The following is an 18,448-nucleotide window of genomic DNA, read 5'->3' as shown; positions in this document are numbered from 1 at the left end:
CATGCATAAATCTAGAGATAATTTCTCCTTTCAGTACCTCCTCTCAAACTCCCCCCGAATTGCCTTTACAATGCTAGAAATCTCCTTAAATAAACTCCAAAGGGTTAAGGACTAGGAGTAAATTCTAGAAAGTTCTAGTAGGCATCCACTGACCAAATAGAAGGCTCCAGAAGCTGTGTTAGAAGTTGGCACAAATCTAGAAGAATCTAGAAATGGTAATTGAACTTCCGGGAGGTGTAACTTTTGAACCGTAGCTCTGATTGATGAACCGTTTACATTTTCAAAAAGCTCTCGAAGCACTCTATATCCCTATGGACAAGCTTCAATCATCCCCTATTTTTTGGCCCTTTTCTAGGTCATTTAATGCCCCTAACCTAACTTTGAAGCATTCTTTGGAGGTCTCCAAAACTCAAAAAATTGCAATAACTTTCAAACCGTGGGGCCTTTTGTCCTGATTCTTTTTCTAGAATGCTCTAAATTACAATTACATTCATCTAGCCAATTTAAACCTCCTAGTTCACCAAAATTATGGCTTAATTACATACTCCTATTTTTTTGGGATTTACACAAACACTGATAGTGGAACTGTGAGAGTTGGAACCTTTATTTGACCCAAATGGGTATCCAAAAATGAAAACACATGAAACAGAAACTAAGTATAAGTATATTTTTTTGGGTGACATAGGATTTCCCTTATACCTCTGGATGCTCCTACATCAATTCTTCCCTGTAGGGGCACTTGTTCCTCTTCCTCTTCTTATTCATCTTCTTCCTCCTCTTCATCTCCTTTTGGAATGCTTTCAAGAATAGATGGATTAGGTACTAATCATCTTCTGATCCTTTGCCTTTTCTTCATACAAATCTTAATACTTTTCTTCTATTTGTTGGAGGTAGAAGGAGAAGTTGGCTGATCTTGTGTAGGAGGAATGGAGACTTGTGGAATCTCTCCCTCTTCTGTTTGGCTAGACACAATGAGAGGTAACTGTAGTTCATCCTTTACTTGGGTAGCTTTAGTATTTTGGGACCCTAGTGGACTTTGTTCCTTCTATTGGAGAGGCACCTATTCTATTTGAATCCTCTAAGGAGAGGTCCTCTTTATTTTTTTCTTTCCTTTCCTTTTAGGAGGGTGATAATATCCAATCAGGTGATCAAGTTGGTACACAATTTCTAGCTTGATAGGAGACTGAGCTGCAAAGGTGGGAATTGTTACTTTCTTTCCTCTACCTCTTTCTAGATGAGCATGTGCATGGAAGATAACTATGTTAGAATTGGATCAAATGGAAAAGGTTTCTTGATCCAATCATTTTTCATTCTAATGACATACCTCACTCAATGATTAATATCACCAACCTCCTCCTTATCAACCTTAGCATTCATAATGGGTCTTTCACCAATTTTTTATACATTGTACACAGGGTCCAGTAACTCCTTAGAATCCTATTGCTTTATCTCCTCTGGGATGTTCAACTAGAGAGCCTTTTCTACTAAATAAAAATTCATCCTATAATAGTCCCTAATGTGAACATCATAGTCATTTGTGGCATTCATCTAGTGATCTTCAATAGCATCCCAATGGTGAAAGTCCTTTCTTGCCAGAGTCTCCACTCTCCCAACATTATCAAAATTAGGCTAGGGAGAGTTGTATTATTCTAGGAGATAATTCTCCCACTCCCACTTAAAGGCTGAAATATCTTGCTTCTGCTTCACCTGATATGGTCTAGTGACCAATGGCCATGCCTAGCAAGGTCTACATTGTCTCTTTATCTTCTCATAGGCTAGCTCAATTTGCCAAGAAATCTATAATAGCATTTTTTTGTCACTAGGATATCTTGGGAGCTTCTTAGGATTGATGGAGGCACTAGCTACCCGAAGATATGTGAACATCTTGAATTGGATGAAGTAAGCTCTGAGAGTTGTTATCTATGCTTTAGCTTCATCAAATAACCTCTTCCCATAGTCTCCCTCAATGAATTGAATGATCACAAAGATGAATGCATCATTCACAATTTTGTATTCTTTGCTCTATGCTAAGAGTTTTTTCTTCACCAGCTGAAGGTAGACTATGTATGGCTAGGTGTTGGGGTCCTACATACTACCTCTCCTATATAGACTAGGATGGTTTCTTGCCCTTGCTATAGGTAAGTATACCATGTAAGAAGTCATATAAAACTTCTTTTTTTCCATGACCATCCTTAACTATTTACACAAGTTTTCACTTAGCGTGGTAGCCCAATCTAGTGGTATCTTTTCATGTCTAATGGTCTCAATGGAGTTGACCATAAAGGTGTTGAGGTGACCTACTATAGGTAAGCCCATGACTCTACTCAAGAGAATGATGGAATAACTGATATCCTCCTTCATGTATCCTTGGGTCATATCCACTCTACCTGTTATCTTTCCCAGAGGAGGCTTCTCAATGAGGTAAGAGGATTGAATAATGTCAATCACTTCTTATTGATGCTCCCTATACCATCTTTTGGATGTTTCATAGGATAGTCTTATGAACTAGTCTGCTCTTGAAAGATTGAAGACCCTCTCAATGTTATCAAGTCATAGATCCAACACTACATCTCCGATGACACTCTTGACGACTCTTTTATTAGGAACAAAACACTATGATAGGGTCATGATTAGTTTAGCTAATTGTATTGACATAGAATGTGATGTTGTGTTCACTAACCCACAATGGATGAGTAAAGATACCAATGCAGATCTCTTTATTGGCTTATTGCAAATTCTAAGGAATTCTCACATATCCATGTGTTCGAGGTCGGTATCTCTGATTTTTGCATAATCATCATAGAATCTCAACTTCAAAGGTATGCCTTGTAATTTGAAGACTACAGATTCGGGTGCTACTCTAGATGTGGATGCCATTTGATCACGTGTACATCATAGGAAAAAGAAACATTAGTTAGGTCAATGAAAAGAGTTAGAAATAAATGTAAAAGCTAAAAATGAAATGCCCAATTTGGAAATTTTTTATTTTTTATTTGACTTTTCTATCTTTCCCTTTTATATTTTTTATATTTTTATATTTTCATTATTATTATTATTTTTTAAATAATTTTTTTTCAAAAATTAAATTAAAAAAAAGGTGTGTGTGAGTGCGCTGCAAGCATGAGAGGCGTGTGTGCTCGTGTGCCATGTGTAAATGGCACAATGTTTTATTAAGTATAGGTGCAACAAAGGAAGTGGCATGTTGTTGTTTGATGGGTGCAAGCACAAAGCACATCACACAAAAGGTTTATTGGGCGCAAGCGAAAAGCATTGCCGTGAAGGGGTTCGTGTTGGGTGAGGTGCAAAGCACCTCCACACAATGTTTAAAGCACCACCAATGTAAACAATGGTGTGGGAACTTAGCACCACTACAAGATAAAGAACCAACATTGGCAAGGTCTCAATGCACTATGTTGTATGAACAATGATGTGGGTGCTTAGCACCATTGTAGACTGAAGTGTCATTGTGAGCAAGGTCTTAATGTGCCTGATGAATATTTACCTTGACGTTTATGCTAAAAAACCCTCCAAAGATAACAACCAAAAAAATGACAAGTGCTTGAGTGAGGTGGGGTGTGTGGGGGTTTTATAACTCCCATTGCACTTGCAGGGTGTGTGTGACACCTCAACACATGCATCAGTGTGCGACACACACTCTGCCTGTGCACATGCTTGTGTGCATGATGAATTTATTATTATTATTTTTTTATTTATTTTTTATTTTTATGGTTTTTTCAATTTTCTAATTTTTTTGTTATTTTCTAATTCTCTAATTTAAGTTTTTTTGTATTTTTCAATTTTTTGGTGACTCTAGTACTTTTAACTCTAACAGTTTTCTCTCAACTCTAGAACTATGATTCTAGGAGTTTGAAAAAAAGTAGGTGGTCCCCATTCCTAGTAAGGAATGGAGTGTGTGTTGTGAACACCACAACATGAACCTATTGTCATACATTTTGATAATACAAGCATAGTAAATATGTCTAAGAATCTAGTGTTGCTTTCTAAGACCAAGCACATTTCTATCAAGTATCACATGTTGAGAGAGAAAGTTGCAAAAAAGGACATTATATTGGAGTATGTGAGTGCTAAAGAGAAGATTGTAGGTATATTCACTAAGTCTCTTCCATTATGCCTCTTCATACATAAGAGTAGAAGATGCAAGGATACATTAGTCTAGTGTAACAAAGCACCATTATTTTTCTAGATTGAATGTCGATGCTTCCTATATGGGGGAGTATCTGTGATGGATAGAGTCATCAATGGCTCTTGTTGGATGTTGTTTTTGAACAATGTCTTTGGATGCTTGAGCTAGTAAGAATTAGTTGTTATAGACTTTGATGGATGCTGAAACCTTTGACATTGATGTCAATGGGGGAGAAGTTTAGCATAAAAAACAAGTTGGGGAGAAGATTAGCATGGAAAATAGTTACGAAAAATGATTGATGAAGAGGATTTGAAAAGAAAGGTTAATAGTCTTTTGCAATTGGTAATCTTAGAACTAGATGTTTTTCATCTATGTTTCTATCAATTCCAAAGAGGGAGATTGTTGGAATTATGAATGCTAATGATATTCCTATGGGGGAGTATTGTAGATATGCTACTATGATGATATGTCACATTCATGCTTATGCTTATCATTGATGTCAACATAGAAATTTTCTATGGCATCTGAAAGAAGAACAATGGAATCATCAAGTTGGTACATATGGATAGTTGAGTATTCTCACTATCTAAGGTTATGAGAGGTAATTTTGAGAATCTAGTATATGCAGTTAATGTTTGGTGAAGAAATTTTAAGTCTGGAAGAAGCTATGTAGGTTTTGGTGATGTTTGTTTTGAGATAGAGTTTACAGAGTCATGTTCTAGTAAACTTGTTATATCTCTTAGTAGAACTTTTATTCTAAGAATCAAGGTTGAGGATGTATAGAAGACATGTTGATGGTGATGTGGTCAAGCTTACTTATCATAATATTGTGTGTACATAAAGTTATTCAAGTTGCAAAGTGAAGGTTAATGTTATTGCTAAGAATAACATGTTCTTAATGTAGTCCTATAATAATTAATTGAGGTCTAACAACTGACTCAGGGAATTTTTTATGGATTTGGTATAAAGGAAGGAAATTTTACTTCATCAAGCATGAAATGAAGTAATTTTTAAGAAACACAAGATCGAAACATGAAGTTGAGTAGAGCAAAGAGGAAGTGAAGGAAACTTCATTGCCGAGGTTTTATTGTGTAATACAAGGTTTGGTATTTGGATCTAAGGTTTTTGATTTGGTCTACAAGGTTTGACAAAGATTTGTTTGATTGATGAAATAGAGTAATGAGGAACTTAATAGTAACTTACTTTTTTGGGCAATGAGCTCTTCTTGTAATTGAAATTGCATGTTTGGGCAGTGGGCTCTTCTTGCATACTTTGTACTACAACTCTTATCAGGGTTGGCACAACTCTTAATAGGGTTGGAATCTCCTAATAGGGATTCAAAGTCTCCTAATAGGGACTCTATGTACTAAATGTTGTAATAGACTCCTAACAGGGTCCATCCTCTAACAAGGAACATTTATATTAGTACATCATCATTTGGGCATCATTCCCATCGATGTTTTCCCTCTAATCAAGGGTTTTCCTAGTTAACATATTTGGACTAATTGTCCATATTCATTTTGTTATGGTTACTATTTACTTTAGATGAATGGACAAGGTTATTTAAAGTTGATAATTTTTCTAATTTTTGGATAAATGATTCACCCCACCTCTAAATTATCTTGGTGAACTATTATTTATAAAAATTGGGATAAGAGCATTAGGTCCTTGAAGATAAAGTTTAACAAGTTTGGGAGATCCATGGAAAGCACGTTCAAGAAAGGTAGTCCAAGGTTTGATGGAACAAATTTTATAGTTGGAAGGAAAAGATGAACACACATCTATTGTGTATGGGTAGGCGATATTGAATCTTGACAAAAACATCAAAGAAAGTCATTGCTGAAAATTATTTAGAATCTTGTACCAAGGATGAAAGAGATCTTTTTATGTGTGAGATGAGAGCTAGAGAAGCACTATTGATGATACTTCCTAAAATTGAATACAATTAGGTAATGTCACTTATTACTTCACATTTTATTTGGAAAGCTTTGGAAACAAGTTCTGAAGGTGGTGAACATTCTAAGAAGTTGAGGCTAAAAAATTGTCTCTATCCATTTCAAGATGCTAAAATGATGGAAGATGAATTTGTAAGATCATATGTGAGTAGATTACCAAAAATTACTATAGGTATTAATCTCAAGGAGGAACCAAAGAAGATGATGAGGTAATATGGAAGATATTGAAGAGCTTAACACCACCATTTAAGTCAACAATTTAGATGATATAGTTGTTGATATCTTGTACCAAATATTTCACAAAGGAGACATTGGTTGGAAGACTTGAAGCAGTTGAGAATGAGCTTAGACAGTCTATAGAATTGACCAAAACAAAAACAACCTTCAGTGCCTTGAATATTCAACCTAGTGTATCAAGGAGCATGAGTGTGAGAGGAGACTTTTCTATCACTAAAAGATCTGATGAGGATAGAAATATTGAAGAAGGATTCACCCTTCTAGTAATGAAAGAAAAATATGATAAGAAAATCTTTAAATGTTTAACTTGCAATGAATTTGGTCATTACACACTAAGTGTTCTAAAAGAGAGAAAAATTATAAAGGAAATTTCAAACCTAGAAGAGATAGAGAGTGTCTATATGAAAATGAAGAAGATGAATTTGATGAACAAGCAATAAGTGCTAGTGATGATGAAATAGGATTTGTATTAATCAAAGACGAAAGCCCAGAGAAAGTAGCTTTGGTATCATAGGTTGAAAAGAAATCTAATTGGATAATTGATAGTGGTTGTTCACATCATATGACTAGTGATATGAACAAGTTTGTTAACTTCAAAAGTCAAGATGGAGGTATTGTCAGAGTTGGAAACAATGTAACATGTCAAGCTAAAGGTATTGGATCTATAACTCTTAATAGTAAAACTAACACTGAGGATGTATATTTTGTTGATGGTTTGAAGAACAATCTTTTGAGTGTTGCACAATTAGTGGATAAAGGTTATTAGTTGTAGTTCATAAAAAAGACATGCACGATCAGAGGAAAAGATGATAAGGTAATTGGAATAGGAACCAGATCTAGAGTTAATGCATTTTAGTTGAATCCTACTAAAATGACATGTTTGGTTGCAAAAGTAGATGACAGTTGGTTATGGCATAAGAGATTTTGTCATATAAAGTTTGACAACATTGTGAAGACTAGTAGTATGTTTGCAATTATAAATTTTCCTAAGATTTTAAAACCTTCTAATACAATTTGCAAGGAGTGTATTTTAGCAAAGCATAACATAACTTCTTTTCTCTGCAAGAATTTTACTACTCTAGCAAAATTGGAGATTGTACACATAGATCTCAGAGGTCCTATGAAGACTAAAGGATTCTATGGTGAATGGTATTTTATGATTTTAGTTGATGATGTTTTTACTCAACCAAGGAATGATGAAGTATTTCTTGAGACTAACAATAATTTTTAGAATGAAGGAGAGCCAAGGAAAGAAAAAAGCTTGGAACCTTTAGTAGAGCCAAGAGTTGAGATAAAAACTCCTACTTTAGGAAAGAATATGATAAAGAATCACCTGTCTGAGTAGATTACTAGAAGCAAAGATAAAGGTGTGATGAAAAAAAGTAGAGTCAATGAAGAACTATGTTTGATATCTCAGGTTGAACCTAAGAATGTAGATGAAGCATGTAAAAATGTTCATTAGAAACAAGCTATGAAAGAAGAATTGGATCAGATAGTCAAGAATGAGACATGGGAATTGGTCCCCAGACTGGTAGACAAGAATATGATAGGAACTAAATGGGTATTGAGGAACAAGATTAATGAAAAAGGAGAAGTTGTAAGGAAAAAAGAAAGATTGGTATGTAAAGGTTACTCACAACAAGAAGGAATAAACTATGTTGAGAGCTATACTCATTGGGCAACAATTAAAGTAGTAAGATTATTCTTAGCATATGCAACAAATATGAAATTCAAAGTATATCAAATGGATGTCAAGTGAACATTTCTAAATGTAGAACTTGAAGAAGAGGTATACATTGAACAACCTGAAGGTTGTCCTTTAATAGATGACAAGGACATAGTATGGAGATTGAAGAAAGCATTGTATGGCTTAAAGTAAGCACCCATAACCTGGTATGCAAGGTTAGACAAGTATTTGAAAAAGATTGGATATAGCAAAGGTATGACAAATAGTAACCTCTATTGGAAAGAAATTGATGATGGACTAATGATTTTGGTAATATTTTTTGATGATATCATATTTGGAGGAAATGATGAGGAAAGTGAAAATTTTGTAGAAGAAATGAAGAAATAATTTAAAATGAGTGTGATTGGAGAAATGAAACATTTTCTAGGATTAAAAATTGTACAAAATAAAGAAGGAATCTTTATCTCTTAGACTAAGTACTTGAAGGATTTACTAAAAAGGTTTGGTTTGGAAACATGTAAACCTATTGGAACACCTATGGTAACTAGAAACAAGTTATGTACAAAGGATGAGACACCTACTATTGAGAAGAATAAGTATAGATCTATGATTAGAGGTTTGTAACGTCTAACTCACACAAGGCCAAATATAGAAAATGCAGTTGGAATTGTTGCAATATTTCAATCTGATCCTAGAGAAGCACATTATGCAATGGTCAAAAGAATATTTATATATTATAAAGGAACACCTAAGTTTAGATTATGGTATGATAAGTCTAATGATTTTACTCTATGCACTTATACTGATGCTGATTGGGAAGGTAGTATGGATGACAGAAAGAGCACCTATGGTGGATCCTTCTTTCTTGGAGGAAGATTGGTTCTTAGCTAAGAAAGAAGTAGGATTGTACCTCATAGAGTACAATAGAAGTAGAATATCTTATAGAAACAAACAATTGTAATCAAGTTGTTTGGATGAAGTAGATGTTGAAGGATATAAGGATAGAAATAAGTGAACCTCTTATCATACATTTTGACAATACAAGAATAGTAAATATGTCTAAGAATCCAATGTCACATTCTAAGACAAAGAACATTTCTATCAAGTATTACATGTTGAAAGAGAAAGTTCTAGAAAAGGAAATTAGATTGGAGTGTGTGAGCACTAAAGAGAAAATTGCATATATATTCACTAAGTCTCTTCCCAAAGAGACTTTTGAGTATTTGTGAGGTATATTAGGGGTTATGCCCCTTCCTACATAAGAGTAGAAGACACAAGGATGCATCAGTCTAGTGTAATAGAGCACCATTGTTTGTCTAGACTGAATGTTGATTCTTCCTATATGGGGGAGTATCTATGATCGAAAAAGTCATCAAGGACTCTTGTTAGATGTTTTGTTTTTGAATAGTGTCTTTGGACACTCGAGCTATTAAGAATCAATTTTTGTAGAGTTTGATGGATGCTAAAACCTTTGACATTGATATCAATGGGGGAGAAGTTTAGCATGAAAAACAAGTTGGGGAGAAGATTCAAGTTGGGAGAATGATTGATGAAGAGGATTTCAAAAGAAAGGTTAACAGTCTTTTACAGTTGGTATTCTTGGAACTAGATGTTTTTCATCTATGTTACGATCAATGCCAAAGGGGAAGATTGTTGGAAGCATGTATGCTGATGATATTCCTACGGGGGAGTATTATAGGTATGTCACTATGATGATATGTTACATTCATGATTGTGTTTGACATTGATTTTAACATACTAGTTTTCTATGGTATCTGATAGAAGAAAAATAGAAAGATCAAGTTGGTATAGATGGCTAGTCAAGTATTCTCACTAGCTAAGCTTATGGGAGATAATTCTGAGTATCTAATATATGTAGTTAACATTAGGTGAAGAAATGTTAATTCTAGAAGAAGTTATGTAATTTTTGGTGATGTTTGTTCTAAGATAGAGTTTACAGAGGCATGTTCTAGTAAACTTGTTATATCTCTTAGCAAAATTGTTATTCTAAGAATCAAGGTTGAGGATGTGTAGAAGATATGTTGATGATGATGTAGTCAAGCTTGCTCATCATAATATTGTGTGGATGAAAAGTTATTCAAGTTACAAGGTAGAAGATTAATGTTATCACTAATTATAACATGTTCTTAATGTGGTCCTATAATAATTAATTGAAAAGGTCTAACAGTCAACTCATAGAATTGTTTTATGGATTTAGTATAAAGGAAGGAAATTTTTCTTTATGAAGCATGACATGAAGAAGTAATTTGTAAGCAGCACAAAAGAAAAATTCAAAGTTGAGTAGATTAGAGTGGAAGTAAAGGAAACTTCATTGTCGAGGTTTTATTATGTGATTCTAGGTTTGGTATTTGGATTTGATATTTGTGACCTAGTCCACAAGGTCTAAAAGAGATTAGTTTGTTTCACAAAATAAAGGAAAGAGGAACTTAATATTAAATTACTTATTTGGGCAATGAGCTCTTCTTGTAATTGATATTAAATATTTGGGCAGTGGGTTCTTCTTGTATACTTTGTACTACAACTCCTAACAAGGTTGACACAACTCCTAATAGGGTTGGAATCTCCTAACAATTATTCAAAGTCTTCTAATAGGGACTCTATGTACTAAATGTTGTAATAGACTCCTAATAGGGTCTATCCTCTAACAAGGAATATTTATATTAGTACATCATCTTGTGGGAATCATTCCCACTAGGGTTTTCCCTCTGATCAAGGGTTTCCCTAGTTAACATATCTGATGTGATTATCTACGTGTATTCTATTATGGTTACTATTTACTTTGAATGAATGGATAATATTGTTTAAAGTTGATAAATGTTCTAATTATTGGATAACTGATTCCCCCCCCCCCCCCAATCAATTATCTTGGTGGACTATTGTTTCTAACAAGACTGGCCTTTTTTGAATTAAAAAATCTCCTTTAAGTATTTTTGGAAAGACCCTTGCAAACTTAAAAGTATTTATTTTAGATGGCTATTTTGATTAAATAAATTGTTTGAGGAACTAGTTTATCCTCTATTAATGTTGAGGCTAATGTTTATGGTCTATGTAACAAAGTTAAAAGTTTTGAGCATTTTTTTTTTATTGTGTCTATGCCAAAAAATATGGTCTATATTTTTTGGTGATCCTATAGTGTGGAATAGTAAACCAAGTCTATCCTAGAGTGAAGTCTTTGATGTCTATGTTGAGATGTCTGATTTTAAATTTAACAGATTTTGGTTTGTCCTAATTGGTGAAATATAATAGCTACTTTGGAAAGTAGGAATAAAGATATCTTTCAAAAAGAAAGGAAAATGCATACAAAGTTTAATTTTAAATCCATAGACTTTTTTTATAATGTCTCAAGCCTTATGGATATCCCAAGAAGTAGGTTCATAGATATGGTTGAAGAAGGCTCCATGATAATTTATGATGATGAATTTAATATAGCTAAATATATTGATAATTACCAAATATTTCTTACTCAAGAAGAAATATATTACATTAATAAGCTACTAGAAGAATGTCACTTAAATACATTAGAGAATATAGGGGATCCTGTGCAGACTGTGACTAAAAATCTTGAAGGATGGAACATCACAATTGACCCAGTTCCTCATGTTTCCACCTCAATTTTTTTTAAAGACCCTATTCTTGAACATGAGGGATGGGACTAAGTAAACATTTCAAAGATTTTAAAAATGCACACACACACACACACACACACACACACACACACACACACACACACACACACACACACACACACACACACACACATTCTATAACTATTTTTTGTATAGACAATCATTACTATAAAGTCACTCATAAAATGAAAATTACAAACAATAATTAGGTGAAAGTCCACATACTTAGGCCACCTTCCCCACTTTTGTAATTGTTAATATTAATGGGGGTTGGTTAACTTAGTATTATTTTATTTGTAGTATGATGAACCATATCAAATATGTATCTAATGTTTTAGATTATGGTAAAAATAGGTTTTGACAGGACCCTAAAACCCTTTCACATCCTCAAAAAAGGAAAAACAAGCCATCCATCAAGAAAGAGTCCTTATACCTACTAGAAGCAGTACCAAAATTAGGTTTTACAGGGACCTAAAACCACTAACAAAGTCCAAATAAAGAACCCAAGTTTTACAAGGACCTAGAACCATCAGTACAGTTTAAAAACTAAAAGCCAAAAAATAGGACCAAACACAGGGACTAGAAGTAACAACCAATAAACAAGACCTGAATAGGAACCCAACCAGAAAAGAGGACCTAGGAAACTATTGTAGTTTTGTAATCATCTTAACTGCCTCCTTACCAATCCTAGTCATGTCTTGGATGGAGTTAGCAACCGAAGAAGTAGCAACAATCAAAGCTTTCTTCCTCAAATTATGCCATGTCCTCTTGCTAGGGCCCTCCGAAGATATGGTTCCTTCATTTGCTCTTTATGTTGTTTAAACTATATCAATAGAAAAAAGGATGATTCAAGCAATAAGAAATAGCCAAAAAAAAGTGTGTACAATGAACTCTTGTGGTATATGTAGCATAAGGAGGAATTAGGGAGGTGAAGGAGAAATACTAATGGTCCAAGAGATGTGACACATTTAGAATAGCTAGGAAAAGTATGAGATAATATGTCACATGTCTATGAGGTGAGAAAAATAAACCACTAAATGAACCTAAGATAGTGTAAATAGGTCTACTAGGTCTAGTATCTGGAAAATGATAACTACATGTATACAATTTGTTTTCACACTCAAATTATTAGTTCACATTATATATAATTTATGAACACAAACTAATCAATAAGTTTGGACCTAGTTTCCTTCTAAAGAAATTTTAGTTTAGGAAATCTAGTTTAAGCAAGGGGAAATGATTGTAGTGGAGGTAATTTATGAGAACTTAGATGCTGATTTTCTTTTTAAAAAATCAAAATTTCAAAAATATATGTATATATATATATGTATAAATATGTGTGTGTATATATATATATATGTATACATATATATATATACATATATATACACACACACACACACACACACATATATATATACATACATACATACATATTCAAACTAAAAATAGTAGAATATAATCCATAAAAAATAGAAGGGGAAATTATTATAAGGATTCAATCTATCCTAGATAAATTAATAAGTTTGGGAAGCTTTGTATTATACTTGAGGGAAATAAAAGCCCCTTCATAAAATGCTAGAGGGATTAAAAAAAAATATTTGATCAAACACAAAATAAATAAAAGCTATTGTAATATACTTATTTTACAAGAAACAAAAATTCTAAATAAGGAAACTTCATTATCTCAAAGTGGCCCAAATGGTGTTATTCTATAATGGGAACAAAAGTTATGTTTGATGCTTTGGCTATTCTATGGAATCAGACATCTGTAAGAGAAAGCATGCATAGCTACAAGCCCAAACTCTATTTGTGAATCTTTCTTTTGGATCTTTAATACTTATGGCCATGCTAGAGCTATCTTGAAGGAGTTTCTTTGAAAAAATTTCAAACATTATTGAACTCATTAGAAAATGAAATAGTAATTCTATATGAAAATTTTGATTATATGCAAGTGACATGAGAAATCTAGAGGTTTTATCCATCTAAATAAAATTTTTAAGGAATTTAAAGAGTTCACATACATTAAAAATATTTTTGATTACTTTCTAAATAATGGAAATTCACATGGACCTATATAAGGAAAACATACCATTCTTTAGTTGAAAGAGTTGATTTATTCTTTTTATGTTAGGTGGAATTCTTAATTTAAAATATTTTCTATATTTATCCTTCTTTTGATAGTGTTAGATTACTATTCATTATTTTTAAGGTTCTAGGGATAGAGTCCTAAACAAGAATCCTTTCAAATCAAAAGAAGTGTGGTTTAGGGATTAAGTTTTTTCTCCTTTTGTACTGTAAAATTCTCCACTAAATAAATGCTCTAGAAAGATTTTGTAGCAATGTAAATGATATCCACATATAATTTCTTTCTTATCATGGCCCCATTTTAGCATGTGTTTCCCTCATCATACATTCACGTGTCACACCTCAACTCTCCATATATTGATGACATCACAATACCAAATTGGACCCCATTCCCCAAACTTGAGCCCATATTTGAATGTCAAGGGTGAATGAGTGAGTTAAGGGTGAGTTGGGCATCCTTCACCTAATATTTATCCTTAACCATATGAATTGGCACCAAAATTGAATTAGGTAATGATTATTTAGTTTTAGTAGGATCCCCAAATCCATATCTCTCTCCTTTGAATTTTTTATCTCAAAATTGCCTAGAGAGTTATATAAAGAAGGTGTCATCCCTCATTCTAGAAATCACAAGAAATAATTCAAAATCCATTCAAGTCAAAGAATTCATGATCTTCAGCATACAAGGAGAAAGAAGAAGCTTTCAAGAATTCAAGACATTTCATCCCATCATATTTTTCTTTGTGGAAAGCTTCAACAATCTTAATGCAAATATGCATTTTATGATACACTTTTACATTTTTTTGGATTCATGCTATTGCATCAAGACTTATGATCCCATTCCAAAGACATTTTTATCATCAAGGAATAGAACATATAATTGATTATATATACTCTCTCCCACATATCAAAACACTTTAATTCCATGCAAACTTTATTTTGGTTTTGTGCTTGATTCCAAAACTAGGGTTTGACATCAGAAAACCCCTTTCCTCAACTATTTTTTCCTTTTTTGTGTGTGTAAGAAATAGGTGAGACTACATAAAAGGAGATAAAAGAAGGTGAGATTAAGAGCTGAAATTTTTTGTTCATCTCATCAAAAAGTGTTGGGTAAAGGAAAGTTGATTCTACCCTAACCTCTAAATTTTTTGTGACTCTACAAATTATTTTTGACCTCATATTTTGGGTTGAAATTTGGTTTACTGGTCAGTAACTATTTCTACTTCCTAGATCTAGTCTCAAAATTAGTTTCTAAATGTGGATTTTATCTATAGATGTAGGAAAACATTTCTCTCCATAATAGCAAAGGATCATTTTATCCACTTAGTGCTTAAGACTTCTTGAGTGATCTAAATTAGGAATTTAGATTACAATACCTAGTGTAAAAGCTATGGTATTGTGACTTAATTGAAAGAAATTAAAATGCAACAATAGATATTTTTGCAAGCCAAAAAGTGATCCATTCAGTTTTTTTTATGAATAGTCCTTTTCTATTAATAGATAATATACATAGTTACAATTCACAAAAAAGGGGTTGGGAGATACAAGATCACCCCACAAAATTTTACACGACTATAGCTAGAACCAATGAATACTCATAAAAAAAAACTAATAAGAAGCAATCCTCAGGATATCAAAGTAGTGCCAATCTAGGGTGATGGTTCATCCTGATCATGAAATTCCCAGTCATCTCTAGGATTGGTAGGTAGGTTGGGAATAGTCCAGTCATCAACATCATCATTGGGGGCCTGGGCTTCATCCTTGTTATCAATCTACGAGGGTGAGATGGCCAATTCTAGGCAAATGGACCATTTACTAGGTACAATATGCCAAGCACTAGGAGGGGGAGCCACAAGCCTAGGGACCATCCTATGCCACCTTGGGGTGGAGAAGTCAAGTGGTGATGCTAACCACCATCACCACCACCAGGAGAGTAGTGATGGGAAGCCTGCAAGTGTGGCATGTGCGAAAAGTGGCTAAAATAGTTACACCTATAGCAGTGGCCCATGTGCAGAGTAGTGTCACTCAAGACATTAGGTGGCACTCTAGAAACTATATAGAGAGAGCATTACCCTAGTGAATGACTAGCTCCTAGAGGTGGACCACTGCCAAAGCCACCTTGTTGGCTTGTACTTGAATCTACATCATTACATTATTACAAATATATGCTTTAGTGTACATAAAAACATTTATGTCAAGAAATTATGAGTGAGAATAATAATATTCCTATCTTTCCATCAAGTAAAAAAAATTTCCATCTTGAAGGTATGCTAGATTTGGGTAAACTTCTTAGGAGACCTAGGGGAGTCACCCACAATAGCCATGTGCTAGGAAAAGGGTAAAGATTGAAAGGGCTTAAAAAAATTATGAATCTAGTGCCAATATTGTTGAGCATGTCTTCAAAACCAAAAAAATGCAAAAAAGTCTCTAGCTACCCACAGAAAGGACACTAGGGATCCAAAACCCAATATGCGTAAGTTAAGGCCCAAGGGGAAGCCCTTCAAAAACTAAACACCAAGTAAAGTGGGAAATCTTGGGCTCCATAATGGCATTCAAAATAGTGTCAAAACACTTTCTCCACTAAGAAAGAGAAGCCTACAAATGCCAGCATTGGTTGAGGGTATCCACCATCGGTAGATGGGGAGAAAGCCATCGATACTGCAAGTTGGTCTTATAGTTGGTAAAGGGAGTGGTAGGATACCACTTCCAGTCATAATTCCAAGGATAAATAGACTAAATACCCACCTTTAGAAGTAAATGATCTAGAATTGCAATAACCAATAGATCAAAAGTCTATCGATCAAAATGGGCAAGTTGGAACTAGACTTGTATATCTTCCTAGGATTTGAAGCTCATAGCGACCCTAGAAAAGAGGTCCTTAGGTTTCTTGATTCCATGTTTAAAAAAAAAGCAGAGCACAAGCACCTTGAGTCTTAACTAGAGTGACACCTTGGGTGGCAAACAAAGGAGACCACTAAATCTTTTATTGATTCAAAAAGAGTCTATCCTAGAACCCATCACTAGACTAGAAAAGCTAAGGCTTGATAGCTTCCCAAGCTTTCCAAATTCTCTTGATAACAAAAGAGCCCTATATATGCACAGGTTCCCACTTGATAAGAAGGGTTTGAAAGAAAATCCCCTTCCATGTGGGTCTTTTAACAAGAAACCTAGAAGAAATGCAATGTTGAACCAAAACTTTCCAAGCTTCATCTCTAGTAGTGGCAGGAATGATCCATTTGGTACAAAGAGAAAGCCATTTCTTCTAAGTGGAAAGAAGGCCAAGACCTCCAAACTCTTTGGGGAGATAATAATAGTCCTAAGCCACTATGTGGAGGCCATGATGGTCAGATCAAAAATCCCAAAGAAAGTCACATAGTAATGACTCTATTTAGATAAGAGGCTTTGGAAGGAGCCCAAGAGGAAGAATAATACACATGCATAGCTGCTAGAACCTTTGAGAAAATCTAAAATTTCCCCACACAAGAAAGGGGTTTAGTAAGCCAATAGTGAAGCTTCTTTTCAATCTTGATAAGCATAGCATCCACAAATCAACTAGTGAAGCTTGAAAGGAAAAATGAATGACCAAAAAGTAAAAGATCTCATTATGAGTGACCCATTTCCATTGGAACTACTCAAGCCATGGTAGAGTTGGAAGAAAAGATTGCCAAAAATAGAGCATTTTGTGCCATTGAATAATAGAGCGGGAGGCTTGACAAAAGGTATCTAGACATTACAAGCATTAGTGATGTTTTCCTCATCCTACAAAAGAGTGAGAAAGGAATCATCATCAAAGTGTCCATTGACCAACTAGGAGGAGGAACCTGGCAAGGAAATTCCATGAACCAAACTAGAAGAAATGGAGTGGGCTAGAAAGTATCCAAAACCTTCAGTAGCGAGAATATATAAAGTTGAAGCTAGACAGAAACCTTGTCAAATGGAATAGAAGAGACCAAAGCCTTTAGATTGCAATCTATTGATAGTAATACAAGCATTAGCATCTCCAAAAAGAAATTCCACAAACTAAAGGAAATTGGGGCCAAAACCAAGAGCTTGAAGCATAGCCAAGATGAAAGGCCATTCAATCTAGTCATAAGCTTTAGCAAATTCAATTATCAAAAATACAAACAACTGATTAGATTTGCAAGCCCAGTCCATGCCTTCAAAGATAGCAATAGTATTGTCAAGAATATACCTAGACTTAATATAGCCAATTTTCTTTAGCCACATAATTAAAGGTAGGAGATGGTAGATCTTGAGAGAAATTTCCTTGTCAATAATGTTATAAGACACATTGAGCAAGGTAATGGGTCACCAATTATAAATATCTTCAGGATCTCTAGCTTTAGGTATGAATTTGATGTTTCCTTTCTTAATAATAGATCCCAGACTCTTAGAATGATAGGCTTCAAGGTAAACTTTATGTAGGTCTAGACCAATAGAATCCCAAAAGTGTTTGTAAAATTTGCAGGGGAACCCATCACACCTAGGAGATTTGTCATTAGCCATAGAAAAAACTACCTCCTTAAGGTCTTAGATGGTGAGAAGCTACTCATAGAAGGCTCATTGCTTGATCGCTAGGTGGTTTGGAGTAACAATAATACACTTTCTATGGGCTTCCCCTTGAGCAACCAAATTTCCCTATGAAAAATAGTGGTGAACAAAATCTTGCAAGATGTCAAGGAGACTAGAG

Source organism: Cupressus sempervirens, chromosome 8, assembly GCF_028749045.1.
Source record: "Cupressus sempervirens isolate cs-2001-9-10 chromosome 8, ASM2874904v1, whole genome shotgun sequence".
NCBI lineage: Eukaryota > Viridiplantae > Streptophyta > Pinopsida > Cupressales > Cupressaceae > Cupressus > Cupressus sempervirens.
The sequence above is the reverse complement of the archived record's forward strand: the minus strand, read 5'-3'. Positions refer to the sequence as shown.